The sequence below is a fragment of the Leguminivora glycinivorella genome, unplaced genomic scaffold, assembly GCF_023078275.1.
Source record: "Leguminivora glycinivorella isolate SPB_JAAS2020 unplaced genomic scaffold, LegGlyc_1.1 Scaffold3, whole genome shotgun sequence".
Classification (NCBI taxonomy): Eukaryota; Metazoa; Arthropoda; class Insecta; order Lepidoptera; family Tortricidae; genus Leguminivora; species Leguminivora glycinivorella.
The window spans coordinates 1,309,299-1,324,066 of NW_025952828.1; the positions used below are offsets into that span (position 1 = coordinate 1,309,299).

General features: G+C 37.1%; 1 protein-coding gene across 2 annotated transcripts in view; it reads left to right on the forward strand.

Annotated features, from left to right (window-relative positions):
• LOC125242017 (angiotensin-converting enzyme-like) overlaps positions 1–14,768 on the forward strand; it is a 106,907-nt gene that overhangs the window by 17,662 nt on the left and 74,477 nt on the right. The window lies entirely within an intron of this gene.

Here is a 14,768-nt window from a genome sequence, read left to right on the forward strand (position 1 = left end):
GCGTAGCCAAATGCACAAACGCTCCCGATAATAACTGTTTCGTAGCTATCTGTCTCTATCGCTCTTGCGTATTGGCGCGACAGAGCCAGACTGCATTTCTGTCAGCGTCTGGCGTCGACGATTGCCATTCGGCAGGGAGGAAAGAGGTGGTGAAATTCTTAGCCCGTCCTTATACGTGCGTCTAGTAATAAATTCATACATATTATAAGATTCAATTCAATTCAATTCAAAACCTTTAATGTCATAAACAACACATGTCAAAAATACAAAAATAATAATACAAAAAATAAGGAATTTAAATAATCTTAAACAACTTAGTCAAAAAATAATGATAAATTTAAATACTAACCATAATTATATATAAAAAAAAACACAAGAAATTAAAACAAAATGTCAAAGGAAAAAAAAAACACAAATTCATCATTTTAAATTAAACTTACTATAGAATTCACGGACCGTAAAAAATGCCTTGTCAATTAAGAAGTCCTACCTAACCTACAAGCCTACAAGCTACACTAAGAAGCGAATCGAGTAATAAAGAGCAATTACAATTTTCGCCGACGCGAGATTTAGTAGTTAATTACTGGATCGTCTAATATCAATTATGAACAATATACTGCTCGCATGACTGCTTACGCGAGATCTGTGCGTCTACCCTGAGTTTATGCTGTTTTAGAATATATTCCTCCATAGCGTAAAATAAACTTCAGAAAATAAACCTTTTCTTTCCCTCCTCCTAGGCCTCCATGGCTCTATTGGTAAGGGAGGCTAGACTGGCAATTCAGCATGTCATAGATTTGTCCTGCCGGGGGTGTGATTTTTTAAATTTTTTCCTTTCATTTAAAAATAACATATTTAAAGTCACATACAGGTCGAACGCGATTAATTAACATTATTTTACCTTTTTTCCCAACGCGGCCAACGAAAGGGTATAGCCGTGTTTGTATGGGACATTGGCCCCAGAAGCCAAATCGATTGCCGTTTTGCCAATTTATAAACCCAAATGAAAGATGCTTTTTCATAAAAAAAAAACACCCTAATTGCTGCAGGTTTTTGAGAAAATTAAAAAAATCGAAAATTGGTTTTAATTTTTTTTTATCTAAACTACAAAACCGATTTTTTTGTAACTTACACACATTATGTAAGCAATAAAGATGCATTATTTAAAAAAAAATGGATTTCCAAATATCTTTATAAGTAGTGAAATTTTCACTTTAAAGTTTTCAAAAATTTTTTTTTTATATTTCCGTGATAGGGACACCCACCAATTTTGGTTATATTATGTATAAACTAATATTCTATAACATATATTTTTTTCAAAAACATTCACTTGGATCAACATTACCAAAATGAAACAGACTTATGATATACCATACATTTATTGGACTTGATATGGCTAACTACAAGAATCTAATAAAAATAACATAAGAGCATCGTCAAAATAAAATGTCTATATTACAAACAGGAACACATCTAACTGGCCATCAGTAGGTCTTACTATGTCAATGTTAATTAGGTCTACCGATGGTCAGTTCAGTTAAGTTTGTGGTTGATGGTATGGTACAACGTACAACATAGATTAATGTCGCCAGATGTATTAATTAATACTAATCGTCATCACTATCCGTGTCAATCGTTACAATTAAGCCTTCATTTTGGAAAAGGGAACTGAGCCTTTCATTGGGGCGTGGAATTTTAGATAAATATCTGCCGTGTGACAGATAGTAAATCACAGCCGCCACATGCGAACAACAGCCCACAGTTCTCAAGCCATTGGCACATTCACAACAATACTGTTGTATTGTGTGAATGCCTTCAGCTTCAGGATCATATTTTAAAAAACATCTGTACACCTTTTTAGAAATGTGTCGTGACTGAACCTGTATTTTTAATAACTTCGTTTGATCTTTAACGTATGCCATTTTGAAAGTACCGTTTTCATCTAAAAGCTCAGCTAAATATGAAATTGCTTGTCCTAACTGGTAGCTACCAGTGAACAATAACTTTAATTCAGGCTCTGATAATTGGGGGAAATCGGTAATGTTATTGGATGAGAACATTTGGAAGGGTAGTTTCTTTCGCAACCAGCCTTTTTGTTCTACTTCCGCTGCTAAAAGGTTTTCTGAATAGTTTTTCGATATCATTTGTTCGTAAATCTCATTAGACATGTGAATGTCAGAAGTTAACGGCTTGCCAAAAAGATTTAATAGATATGAAGCAATTCTATATAAGCTTTTTATTTTGGGAAGCATTTTGTTGTCTAATGTTTGGTCAAGCAGTTTATATCTTTGTTTTAGGGCACCGTGTTTTGCTTCTACAACCCAACGAATTTTAGTAACACTTCGGGACTCGTTAGCCTCTTGAGCTGTTAATTGTTTCCTTTTACCTTTGATTGGGGGCATCATAACTTTAAATCCTTTTGATTCCAGCAAAGGAACGACATCCCGAAATCCTCTATCGAGAACAAATATGTCGTCACTTTGTACAAGGTTACTCATGCTATCAATGATTTTACGCATTATACTAGCATCATTTTCATTCGCATGGTAAGGCCCCAACATGTCCACAATGAAGCCATCTGACGTACAGATTGTAAATGGTTTACATAAATGGGTCTTTTTCTGGCCAGAGTATGACTTGCGTTGGTACTCGTTATTATTACTCTTTTGATGGTAAGCATAGGTACCATCAAAAATTAGAATCAAGGTATTTGTGGCTTTAAATATTTTAATGGCAAGATCGGTTGTGCGGTTCTCAATTAACCATTGTCTGCTAAGTGTATTTATCCCAAACTCATACGGAAGGACATCTGTTTCAAATGACTGAATTACGCTCGCTACGTAATCGGAAACAGCTTGTTCTCTCGAGAGCTGTAACATTGTTGAAATTAATTTATTGCTACTACCAGTACGTAATTTTACTAAAAAAACTATAATTGCTTGTAAAGTACTACGCTGCATGCTGTTTCGTAAGCTAACCAATTTATTTCGAATGACATCAATTTCGTTCCATGTAAAGCCTGTTAAAACTTTTAAATCATTATCTGCGAGTGCTCTACTTTGTATCTTATCAAATACATTTAATTGCGTTTGAACAGCCAAAGACTCAAAGAGTTCCGATATCTCTAATACATTAATTGTGGATGTGTTCGAATAAATTACAATCTTATTTAAATCGTCCTGATAAAACTGGCCATTTATGATGTGTGAAGGACAACATCTGTTATCTGTAGGTATATATATTTTTCTCTGAATGTATGCCTGTAGTCTAGCTTTTTTAGGTATTTTTTGTAGGTTTACCAAGTTAGAGCAAATACAACAACAGCGGTGTGTAGATATAGTTCTTTGGATTGGTAACTCAACGGATTCAACACAAATGGGATTATTCAGATGAACAGAGAAGGTTGGGTCTTCATCTTCGCTGCTGATTTCAAGGTCTGTATTCGCATCGACCACTGGTGTTTTTTTACGATAGGCTTTAGTTCGACAGGATCCACAAATAGAATCACCAATACTGAAACTCTGTACTAATGAAATAGAAAAGAAATCGACGTCTGCAGGTGTATGTAACATTTTCTTCTTACCTGATATTTTACAGTATTGTTTCTTACAGCTGTCGCATCTACGATTAATTGTCGACATTTAAATAGATTATTATGTTAAATTATTATTCAAACAAACACAACACCTCTACTTGAGTGATAGCATATATACTGAAGTACTTGAATTACAAATTAACAGGTATCCTATCTATTTTCCTACGCATTAAATATTGTCCTCTACATAAAACAACTTTCCTGCACAGAACTGACAAAATAATTCTTTGTATTCCACAATATAGCGTCTATAACCATCACTCTGTCGATGAAACTTGCAATGCGAGCATTGGTCAAGCAAAACAATTCCTTCTTCTTCCAGAAACACATCGCCAAACGACATAACTTCCAAAAACAGTGTTCTGAGCATATTTGTTGGAAGCTGTACTTGCTCGAAATATATGTTTTTTAATATTTCTACCTAAAAAGCAATATTTGTATCATTATTAATTGTAACTGTTAACGACCAGAGAGTTAATAAGTTTAATAACATAGGTACTCGGTTACTCTTACTATAAAGTCAGTCAACATAGGTACGTGTAATCGCCAAATTAATCATATGGCTATGATTGATTTAACGTACCTACATATTTGTTCAGAATTTACTTATATTATTATTGTATAAAACAAACAATTTTTTCCTCTTTATATAATAGTATAGATTGTTTTAAACCAAACAAAATTGTGTAACACACATAAGTTATCGTACAAAGAACTTAAAAAGAAGTGTGCTTACGTTTTCCTCTACGGACAGCAGGTTTTTTTCTATATAATCGATCGCATATTTGCGTAGCCGTTCGCTGATATTACTAAGAACGTAATAATGTAACGATCTTGGAGATTTGGAGAATATTTTGCGGATAATCTCCTTTTTTTCCATTGCAAAACTAATATTTAACGGAACAGAACTCCTTAATAAGCCGCGTTTCCCGCCTTTTTTATTTTTTAATTTCGTGACGTGACACCAACTAAGCCGCATACAGCCAATAAAAATATGAGTTATTCCTTTTGAGCAATTTGTCACGTTCGAAATTCAAATTCGTACAGAGCGGCGGAAGATCCGGGACCGGGCGAATTCTCCCTGCACATACACATGGTACTTTTACCCTGTTGATCCAAGTGAATGTTTTTGAAAAAAATATATGTTATAGAATATTAGTTTATACATAATATAACCAAAATTGGTGGGTGTCCCTATCACGGAAATATAAAAAAAATTTTTTTGAAAACTTTAAACTGAAAATTTCACTACTTATAAAGATATTTGGAAATTCATTTTTTTTTAAATAATGCATCTTTATTGCTTACATAATGTGTGTAACTTACAAAAAAATCGGTTTTGTAGTTTAGATAAAAAAAAATTAAAACCAATTTTCGATTTTTTTAATTTTCTCAAAAACCTGCAGCAATTAGGGTGTTTTTTTTTTATGAAAAAGCATCTTTCATTTGGGTTTATAAATTGGCAAAACGGCAATCGATTTGGCTTCTGGGGCCAATGTCCCATACAAACACGGCTATACCCTTTGCTAAATATTTACAAATCTTTATCATCTAAGAATTATTTTATAGATAAGTAACTTTTTTGAGCTGACAACAATTTTAAGGCATTTTTAAACTTGTTAAGATGTAATAATTTAGTATTTTGTGGTATTTTGTTGAATATTCTCGGGTCCATACCGACTACATTTTTTTGAAATAGCATTGTCTAACAGTCAAGTGGGTGGGTGTTAGTTATAACAGGGTCTTTGCCGTCTGCAGCGTTAGCACATGATTGGCGCGAGAGTATGTCGCCGCGCGTCCTTAAATATGTCATTAATACGATTAGAAGAAGACTTGTGACCTATAATGTCTCGCGGCAATCATGTGCTAAGGGTGCTGGCAGATATAGGTCATCGTCAGTCGGCGCCTTAAAGAGGAAAATGAGGTCTATGTATAAAAAACTAGTTTCGGTGCAGTATGTGGACGCAGCCACGGGCATTGTCTAGTAGAACAATCAAGGATCAAGGACAATATGACGTCAAACACGAAAAATCAGTCGCCTTGCGCGCGTCTAAGATTCAATAAAAACAATCAATTGTAAATTGACTTACGCTCAGCCGGCCTAACCAAGGTGACTATCGGATGCGCTACGATAACAAACAAAGAAGCTAACGGCTAAGCTACAGTCTTTGGCCCATCGGCGGAAAGTCGCCAGTCTGTCGGTGTTTTACAGGTTGCACTTCGGGGAGTGTGCTCAAGAGCTACACGAGCTTTTTCGTCCCCATTCTACCATCGGACTCTTAGACGCAAGGACCGATTCCGCGAAATCGCACGAAGCGCTTTGCTTATTCTTTTCTTATGCGCGCTGCCAAAGAGTGGGATTCCTTTGCCAGTGGCTATATTTCATTTCATTTCATTTCATTTATTTTGCAATGTGTGTTACAAAGGTAATACAATCATGGTAAGTATACAATCATGTGAATACTGAATAGTTTCAAAACACCCTGTGAGGGTATTGCAATATATCTAAAGCTAAGATCTAAAACTAGATTTAAAGTTAATATTTCTACACAATGAATGTCATTTCAGTTAAAGTTAATTTTAAGTTAGTAAAGAATACAATTCAATTTAGCCTTAATAAATAATTGATAAATAATTTAATTACATTTAGTTCGTTCATCATTACATTCATTGTTTATAATATAATATATAATTATTTAGAGAGGTGACGGTATTATGTTATAAGTATTGATTTAAATATCCTGGATGTCATCATATTGTAGATATTCCGTGACGGTGTAGAAGGCTTTTTCGACAAGGAAATGTTTTAACAGTCGTATAAATTTATTGTAGTTAGGCTCAGATTTTATGCAGTTCGGTAATTTGTTATAGATCCTTATCGAAGAAGGATATGGTCCATTTTTAGGGTTCTGTAGTCAACTAGGAACCCTTATAGTTTCGCCATGTCTGTCTGTCCGTCCGTCCGTCCGTCCGTCCGTCCGTCCGTCCGTCCGCGGATAATCTCAGTAACTGTTAGTACTAGAAAGCTGAAATTTGGTACCAATATGTATATCAATCACGCCAACAAAGTGCAAAAATAAAAAATGGAAAAAAATGTTTTATTAGGGTACCCCCCCTACATGTAAAGTGGGGGCTGATATTTTTTTTCATTCTAACCCCAACGTGTGATATATTGTTGGATAGGTATTTAAAAATGAATAAGGGTTTTCTAAGATCGTTTTTTGATAATATTAATATTTTCGGAAATAATCGCCCCTAAAGGAAAAAAAAGTGCGTCCCCCCCCCTCTAACTTTTGAACCATATGTTTAAAAAATATGAAAAAAATCACAAATGTAGAACTTTATAAAGACTTTCTAGGAAAATTGTTTTGAACTTGATAGGTTCAGTAGTTTTTGAGAAAAATACGGAAAACTACGGAACCCTACACTGAGCGTGGCCCGACACGCTCTTGGCCGGTTTTTTATGTATCGCTAGTTTAGACGACACTTGCACTAAAGCTCATTTCCGAGCTCATATAACCCGGCAACCTTCAAATCTGGGGTGAACAGGCATCTTCTGGGCGAGCTCACTCCATTGTAGGCCACGTCTTTGCCTTTGGCTAGTCTGTGGCCAAGAGTAAGCCCATTTATATTTTTTGTTAAAAGTTAGCTACTGAGCGTCGACGGTTGGTGCATTAGCAGAAGTATTATCTCGATTTAACATAAATATGTCGCACGCTATGCTTATATATACAAGCGGTCTAGGGTACCGAAACAAATATCATATCAAGATCATACTTTTAAATATTTGTCCGACAAATGGTATGTAAACAGCAAAACTCGCTTTTATTTACTGATGGTGATGACACTTTTAGATTAGCGAAACTAGTCTAGGCTGGAAGGTCAAATGTCATTGCCAGGCCCCGTAGCCGAATGGCATTTCTCCGACGCCAAACGAAAGCGATACGCCGCTGGCTCTGTCGCGCCAATACGCAAGCGCGATAGAGATAGATATCTACTAGCGCTTCGTTTCGTGAGCGTTTCGTGAGCGATTGTGCCATTCGGCTAGCCACCCAGATGAACAAAAACAAGTATACTAGTGTTCATGTCAGTTTCTGCTGATACTCCTCCATCTAACGAGAGTTTCGTATGTTTGTCTCCTACTTCGGCTACTACTCTTACAGCCGCCATTTGAAATATCGGAGCTGGCAACATCACCTACACGTATAAAAGAAGAAACTGACTGACTGACTGACTGAATGACATATCAACGCACAGCCGAAACGGCTGGTCCTAGAGATTCCAAATTTGGTTTGGCTTGATGAGGTATAGAGGAGCACTAAGAAAGGATTTTTCAAAATTCACCTCCTAAGGGGGTGAAAAGGGGGTCCAAATTCGAATGGGAAAACAAGATTAGATAAGTATGCGGGCGAAGCCGCGGGACGACGCCAGTCATCATCATAAATTTAAGAGCTGAGTTCTTGTCGGTGAAGCAATCTCCAGCTATGTCTTTCCTGGCTTTTCCTTTGACAGCCTGATACGACACGACATTCACTTTCTCTTTCACTTGGCCCATGTATGCCCTCCTTGGCTTTCCCCTCTTTCGTCTTCCTTCTACTTTCCCTTCTATGATGATCTTGATGAATTCGTCGTGTCGTAACAGGTGTCCTAACATATTTCCTCTTCTGCATTCAACAGTTCTTAAATACACCTGTTTTCTTTCACTCTGTTAAAACTTCCTCGTTTGTAACTTCCTCTGTCCAACTTATTTTTCCCATCCGCCGCCAGCACCACATTTCAAAAGCTTCAAGACGTTTTCTGTCTCGTTGCAGCATTGTCCACGTTGTTGTTGTTGTCGTTGTTGTTGTTGTTGTCGTCGTTGTTATTGTTGTTGTTGTTGTTTATTTATTTATTTATTTAATCTTTATTGTACACAAAGAAAGAAAAACTTATAGTACAAAAGGCGGACTTAATGCCAGACAGCATTCTCTACCAGTCAACCTTTAGGCAAAGCAGAGATATTGTGGGCGGTGATATTACTAAAACTCTTAACCTAAACATTAAACTTTTGTTGTTGTTGTTGTTGTTGTTGTTGGAGCTGGCAAAGTGCTATGTAATAGAAGTAGAAAATGTGCCTTATCCTTAAGTAAAATAGTACCTAATAGTATCTAAACTCATAATTGAAACAAAAAAACATGTCAAAAATAACATCAATTAGGAAAAAACTAGGTACAAATGTGAACACACTTCGTTTAGGGATTCTTTGCTGTTAAACTTTGCGTAAAAAATGACAAAAATAATACGTAGCAGTAAATTTTATTTGTAGCTTACAAGGTAGAGTATCTGCCCTACAATGTCCTGCTTTCGACCGGGATAGTCTATATAATTCTATATATCCTGCCTCAGGGGCCAATGACCATATTTGACACATTCGTGTTACGACATACATGAGGTCCTGTTATATCATGCGTTTGGGTCCCACACATTTTCGTACGCTGAAATCAGTAAGAGTCAGTCATTTATTTATTTATTTGACAACCGGTCTGACCTAGCGGGTAGTGATCCTGCCTGCTAAGCCGCGGTCCCGGGTTCGAATCCCGGTAAGGGCATTTATTTGTGTGATGAGCACAGATATTTGTTCCTAAGTCATGGATGTTTTCTATGTATATAAGTATTTGTATATTAAATATATCGTTGTCTGAGTACCCACAACACAAGCTTTCTTGAGCTTACCGTGGGACTCAGTCAATCTGTGTAAGAATGTCATATAATATTTTTTATTTTTTTATTTATTTATTAGGTATTATTGGCGTTTGCACAATGATGTCAATTTCAACTTTATTAACTTGTTTTATTTTAGGTACCATACAGATACGAAAATGAGAGACCTTACGTTATTATGGGAACAAATCAAATTATTTTAACAAATATTTTGATTTGTGTTTTTCAAGTAGTCACACTACTATATATACATTAAAAATCGAAATAAGATGTCATATATTAAAGAAAAGAGTGGCGAAGGCCGGATTGACCGGACCCGGTGACGGTGTGGCGTAGGGGTTCATGGCGTTAGCCCGGATTGCTAAAGACGCCGGTTCGAATCCGGCCTTCGCCACTGGTGGTGTCCGTCATTTTTAGGGTTCCGTAGTCAACTAGGAACCCTTATAGTTTCGCCATGTCTGTCTGTCCGTCCGTCCGTCCGTCCGTCCGTCCGTCCGTCCGTCCGTCCGTCCGTCCGTCCGTCCGTCCGTCCGTCCGTCCGTCCGCGGATAATCTCAGTAACCGTTAGCACTAGAAAGCTGAAATTTGGTACCAATATGTATATCAATCACGCCAACAAAGTGCAAAAATAAAAAATGGAAAAAAATGATTTATTAGGGTACCCCCCCTACATGTGGGGGCTGATATTTTTTTTCATTCAAACCCCAACGTGTGATATATTGTTGGATAGGTATTTAAAAATGAATAAGGGTTTACTAAGATCGTTTTTTGATAATATCAATATTTTCGGAAATAATCGCTCCTAAAGGAAAAAAAAGTGCGTCCCCCCCCTTCTAACTTTTGAACCATATGTTTAAAAAATATGAAAAAAATCACAAAAGTAGAACTTTATAAAGACTTTCTAGGAAAATTATTTTGAACTTGATAGGTTCAGTAATTTTTGAGAAAAATACGGAAAACTACGGAACCCTACACTGAGCGTGGCCCGACACGCTCTTGGCCGGTTTTTCTTTAATATATGACATCTTATTTCGATTTTTAATGAGAGACCTTTTTAGACCATTATTAATAATGCCCTTGAGTGGCTAAATGCCTCCACTGACGATCAGACCGCTAGACGGCAACGGCCTGGCAGGTCTTTAGCATTGCAATTTTCTCTCCTAACATACAGCAGTCGTCCGGTGGACTATAAGTGAGTCCCTTAGGGATGTACCGACTATTGATTTGGCCGACTAGGCCGACTACCGACTAGTCGGCGCTTGGGTGGCCGATTAGTCGGCCGACTAGTCGGCTAGTCGGCCAAAACTTAATTTTCGACTAAATTCACATTTTGAATGTCATTTTTGGTCCTTCGAACGCGCTTTTCATGATTTTTTGCAAGTTCAAAGGTTCATGACAATGTTTATATACATTTTCCATTTTTGACAACCGGCTTGGCTTAGTGGGTAGTGATCCTGCCTATATATGAAGTCGATAATCCTAGGTGGGATATTTATTTCTGTGATAAATACAGATATTTGTTATTTACACAAAAAAAATAGGAATGACGAATAGTTACATAATACAACCATAATTTTCAGATGGTAATTTAATTTTGTACTGTTTTTCTATCACTAATGAAGTGCCGACTAATCGGCCCTTTTTGCCGACTAGTCGCCGACTAATCGCCGACTACAAATGTGGCCGGATAGTCGGCATTCCCGACTAGTCGGCGACTAGTCGGTACATCCCTAGAGTCCCTTTATAGATACACTAGCTTTTGCCCGCGGCTTCGCTCGCGTTAAATTCGAAAATTGCGAAATGCTCCAAACAAACTTTCACCCCCATTTTAGGGATGTAGACAAAAAGTAGCCTATGTCACTCTCTATCCCTTCAACTATCTCCACTTATAGCGCCAATTCGTCGCTCCGTTTTGTCGCGAACAACGGACAAACAAACAAACACACACTATCCCATTTATAATATTAGTATGGATTGTGAATAATTAATTACATTTCAGTCCTAAAACAAAACATTGTGACGTAACATCAACCCGCGATGGTACGGTAATGGCATCATTATAGTCGCGGGCGCTATTGTGCCCATTACGGCTGATTGGCCATTATCGCGTTATTGGCTGGCCAGTTGGTCACCTGGCTTAGCCTGATGTTAAACTTCTGGTTAGTACTTATAAATGAATAAGCTGGGCGGTCCTACTTACAAGAAATTGTTAGGAAAATTTCCATTACTTAAATTAAAATTTCTTAAAAAAAATTCGCCCGTTATATTTATATCTTTTTATGCATTTTTGCGAGGGCCTTCGTTTCCATGTTAAAGAACAATAACCTAACCACAAAATTAAAATTTTGAAAAAACCCCCGACCGCGACCTAGTGGACCGATTTTCATGAAACATGGCTAAGAACACTCCCGACTAACTCAGCTTTCAGACAAAAAAAAACTAAATCAAAATCGGTTCATCCGTTCGAGAGCTACGATGCCACAGACAGACACACACACAGACAGACAAACAAACGGACAGACATACAGACAGACACGTCCAACTAATAACACCCCGTCGTTTTTGCGTCGGGGGTTAAAAAACTAAAAGAAGAGAATTGAACACTTATAATATAACTATCTTTTTCCCGCGGCTTCACTCGCATTAGAAAGAGATAAAAAGTAGCCTATGTCACTCTCCATCCCTTCAACTATCTCCACTTAAAAAATAACGTCAATTCGTCGCTCCGTTTTGCCGTGAAAGACGGACAAACAAACAGACACACACACTTTCCCATTTATAATATTAGTATGGATATACTTAGTTAATAATGGCAAAAATATAATAATATTAATTGTGAGATAAATAAAGCAGAATCACATTACGAGTATAGAGGTACACGTACACTGAAATTGCATGTAGAAATTATGAATGAATTCATTGATAAATTCGCCATGCACTTTTTTAGCTTAATGTACTTATTTGCAAGTCCTAAACTATATTGTTATCAAAATATGTAATTTAAACTTGTATTTATTTTAAGAAATAGTATAAACAATATAAGCAGGATAAACCCAAACAAACTACCAAGTTGGTAGTAGGTACCAACGCATGTGATGATCAAAATATTATAAAACTATATGCAGTAAAACCTGTTTACGATGTACTGCCTATTATCGCCGTGCTATGCGTACATAATACTGAATAATACCTAATAATAACCTACAATTACAGTAAAACTAAGTTTTTTCCTCTTTTAAATTAGCACGTAATCTCACCTTAGGACAAAACCCGTTTTAAAAATGTAAGAATTTAAATAAATTAGGGAAATCATAATTAAAACATAGCATTACCTAGTCTATCGTGACATTGTTTTGTCACACTGACCTCACAATGACATTTGAATCATACACGACCTCTAGTAGTGTGATTCAAATCTCATTCTGATATCAGCGCACAACTAAGGTCTGATTTAGACGGCGTGCGAACTCGCATACGAATTTAGTTACCTTGCGGGTTGTTGAGGTTACATACAATTTTGCAAATTTGTGGGCTCAAAAAGGTTCTGTTGTGGGTACTCAGACAACGATGTCAACGATACATCATCCTCCTTGCGTTATCAAGGCATTTGCCACGGCTCTTGGGAGCCTGGGGTCCGCTTGGACAACTAATCCCATGATTTGGCGAAGGTACTAGTTTTTACGAAAGCGACTGCCATCTGACCTTCAAACCCGAAGGGTAACTAGGCCTTATTGGAATTAGTCCGGTTTCCTCACGATGTTTTCCTTCACTGAAAAGCGATTGGCAAATATCAAATGACATTTCGTACATAAGTTCAGAAAAACTCATTGGTATACGAGCCGGGTTCGAACTCGCGACCTCCGGATCTAAAGTCGCACGCTCTTACTGCTAGGCTACCAGCGCACTCAGACAACGATGTAAAACATAATTATACAAACATCCATGACTCAAAAAAAAATGTGATCATCAGTCTCATCACCCAAAAAAAGCCCTTATCGGGATTCGTCGAACCCAAGACCGCGGCTAAGCAGACAGGGTCACTGTCACTACCAACTAGGCCAGACCAGGGGGCCGATTTTTGAGTCTCACGGCGTTCGAATTCAGAAAATTGTCACTGAAAATAATAGGCGATTCACCGTTTTCAACCGGTATTTTAGTAACATTGAGACTCAAAAATCGGCCCCCTGTGGTGAAAAACAGGCAATTATTATTGAGGTGGTTGCTTTTACTCGCGAATTGACATCATACCGACCAAAGTGCACGTGTAAGCGGGCTATTATAATAATTTCCTACAAAATGAGTTCAAATTGGCACATTGACAGTACTTACCGATAAAAAAATATAACCTTCACGCTCTCGTGGCCAGGAAAACAGGGTACGTAGCCAAATGCACAAACGCTCACGAAACGAAATGCTCGTAGCTCTCTATCGCTCTTGTGTATTGGCGCGACAGAGCCAGACTACCTTTCAGATACATTTCAGATAAGAAAGCACATCAAATATTTTATCGGGAGCTCGACAAAAATCAAAAAGGTAATCACGGTCTATATTCCGGTCAATATAAGTTTAATGAAAATAACCGTGAATCATTCAAAACTCTTATTTTATGTTATGTAAGTACATATTTAATGACATTGAGATTTATATTATCTTTTTCTTCTGTGACAATTTGATATGTTTTCTCTTAAGAAGAACGACGTATTATTAAGCCATAATATAATTTATTGAAATTAATTTTCATAGAGTATACCTACCTAGTCTGTTAACATTTTTTTTTGATGAATACTTTTGCATGTTAAATTGTATCTTGTTATTTAATGCATGTTAAGATGTAATGTTTTGAAAAGAAGTGGCCCGCCGAGTTTCTTGCCGGTTCCATAGTGGATACCCCCCTCCCAACTGAGGGGGGACTGAAATCTTCTCGAGGCTGAGGCGTAGTTGAGGGTTAGAGCCGGCGTAGTTTTATTTGAAGTTCATAATTATGCGCATTGTATTATGCCTAATTGAAAAATAAATATTTCATTTTCATTTTTTCAGTTTTCGCGGCGTTTCGTTTTCGTTTCGCGTCGTAGAAATGCCATTCGGCTACGGGGCCTGGGTACGAAGCCAAATGCACAAAAGCTTACGATAATATCGTTTTCGTAGCTATCGATTTCTGTCGCTCTTCCTGGCGCGATAGAGACAGACAGCGTTCCGATCAGCGTCTATCGTCAAAGATTGTCATTCGGCTAGGCCGGCAGTAAATATTAGTTTTTGTTGACGGTACCACATTTTCACTTTTCAAATACTTCGGTCAAACACGTACGTTGCAACACTTATTAAAATTACTTTCTGAGATAAAATTGCATAGTTGCATGCAATGTTTCTATGTAACACGTTTAATCAGCAATTCCCGTCAACTTTGTACAAAAATTAAGGGAAAAGTTAAATTTGTTTTTATTAATTCTTATTTTGTTACCAAGATTTTGTTGAT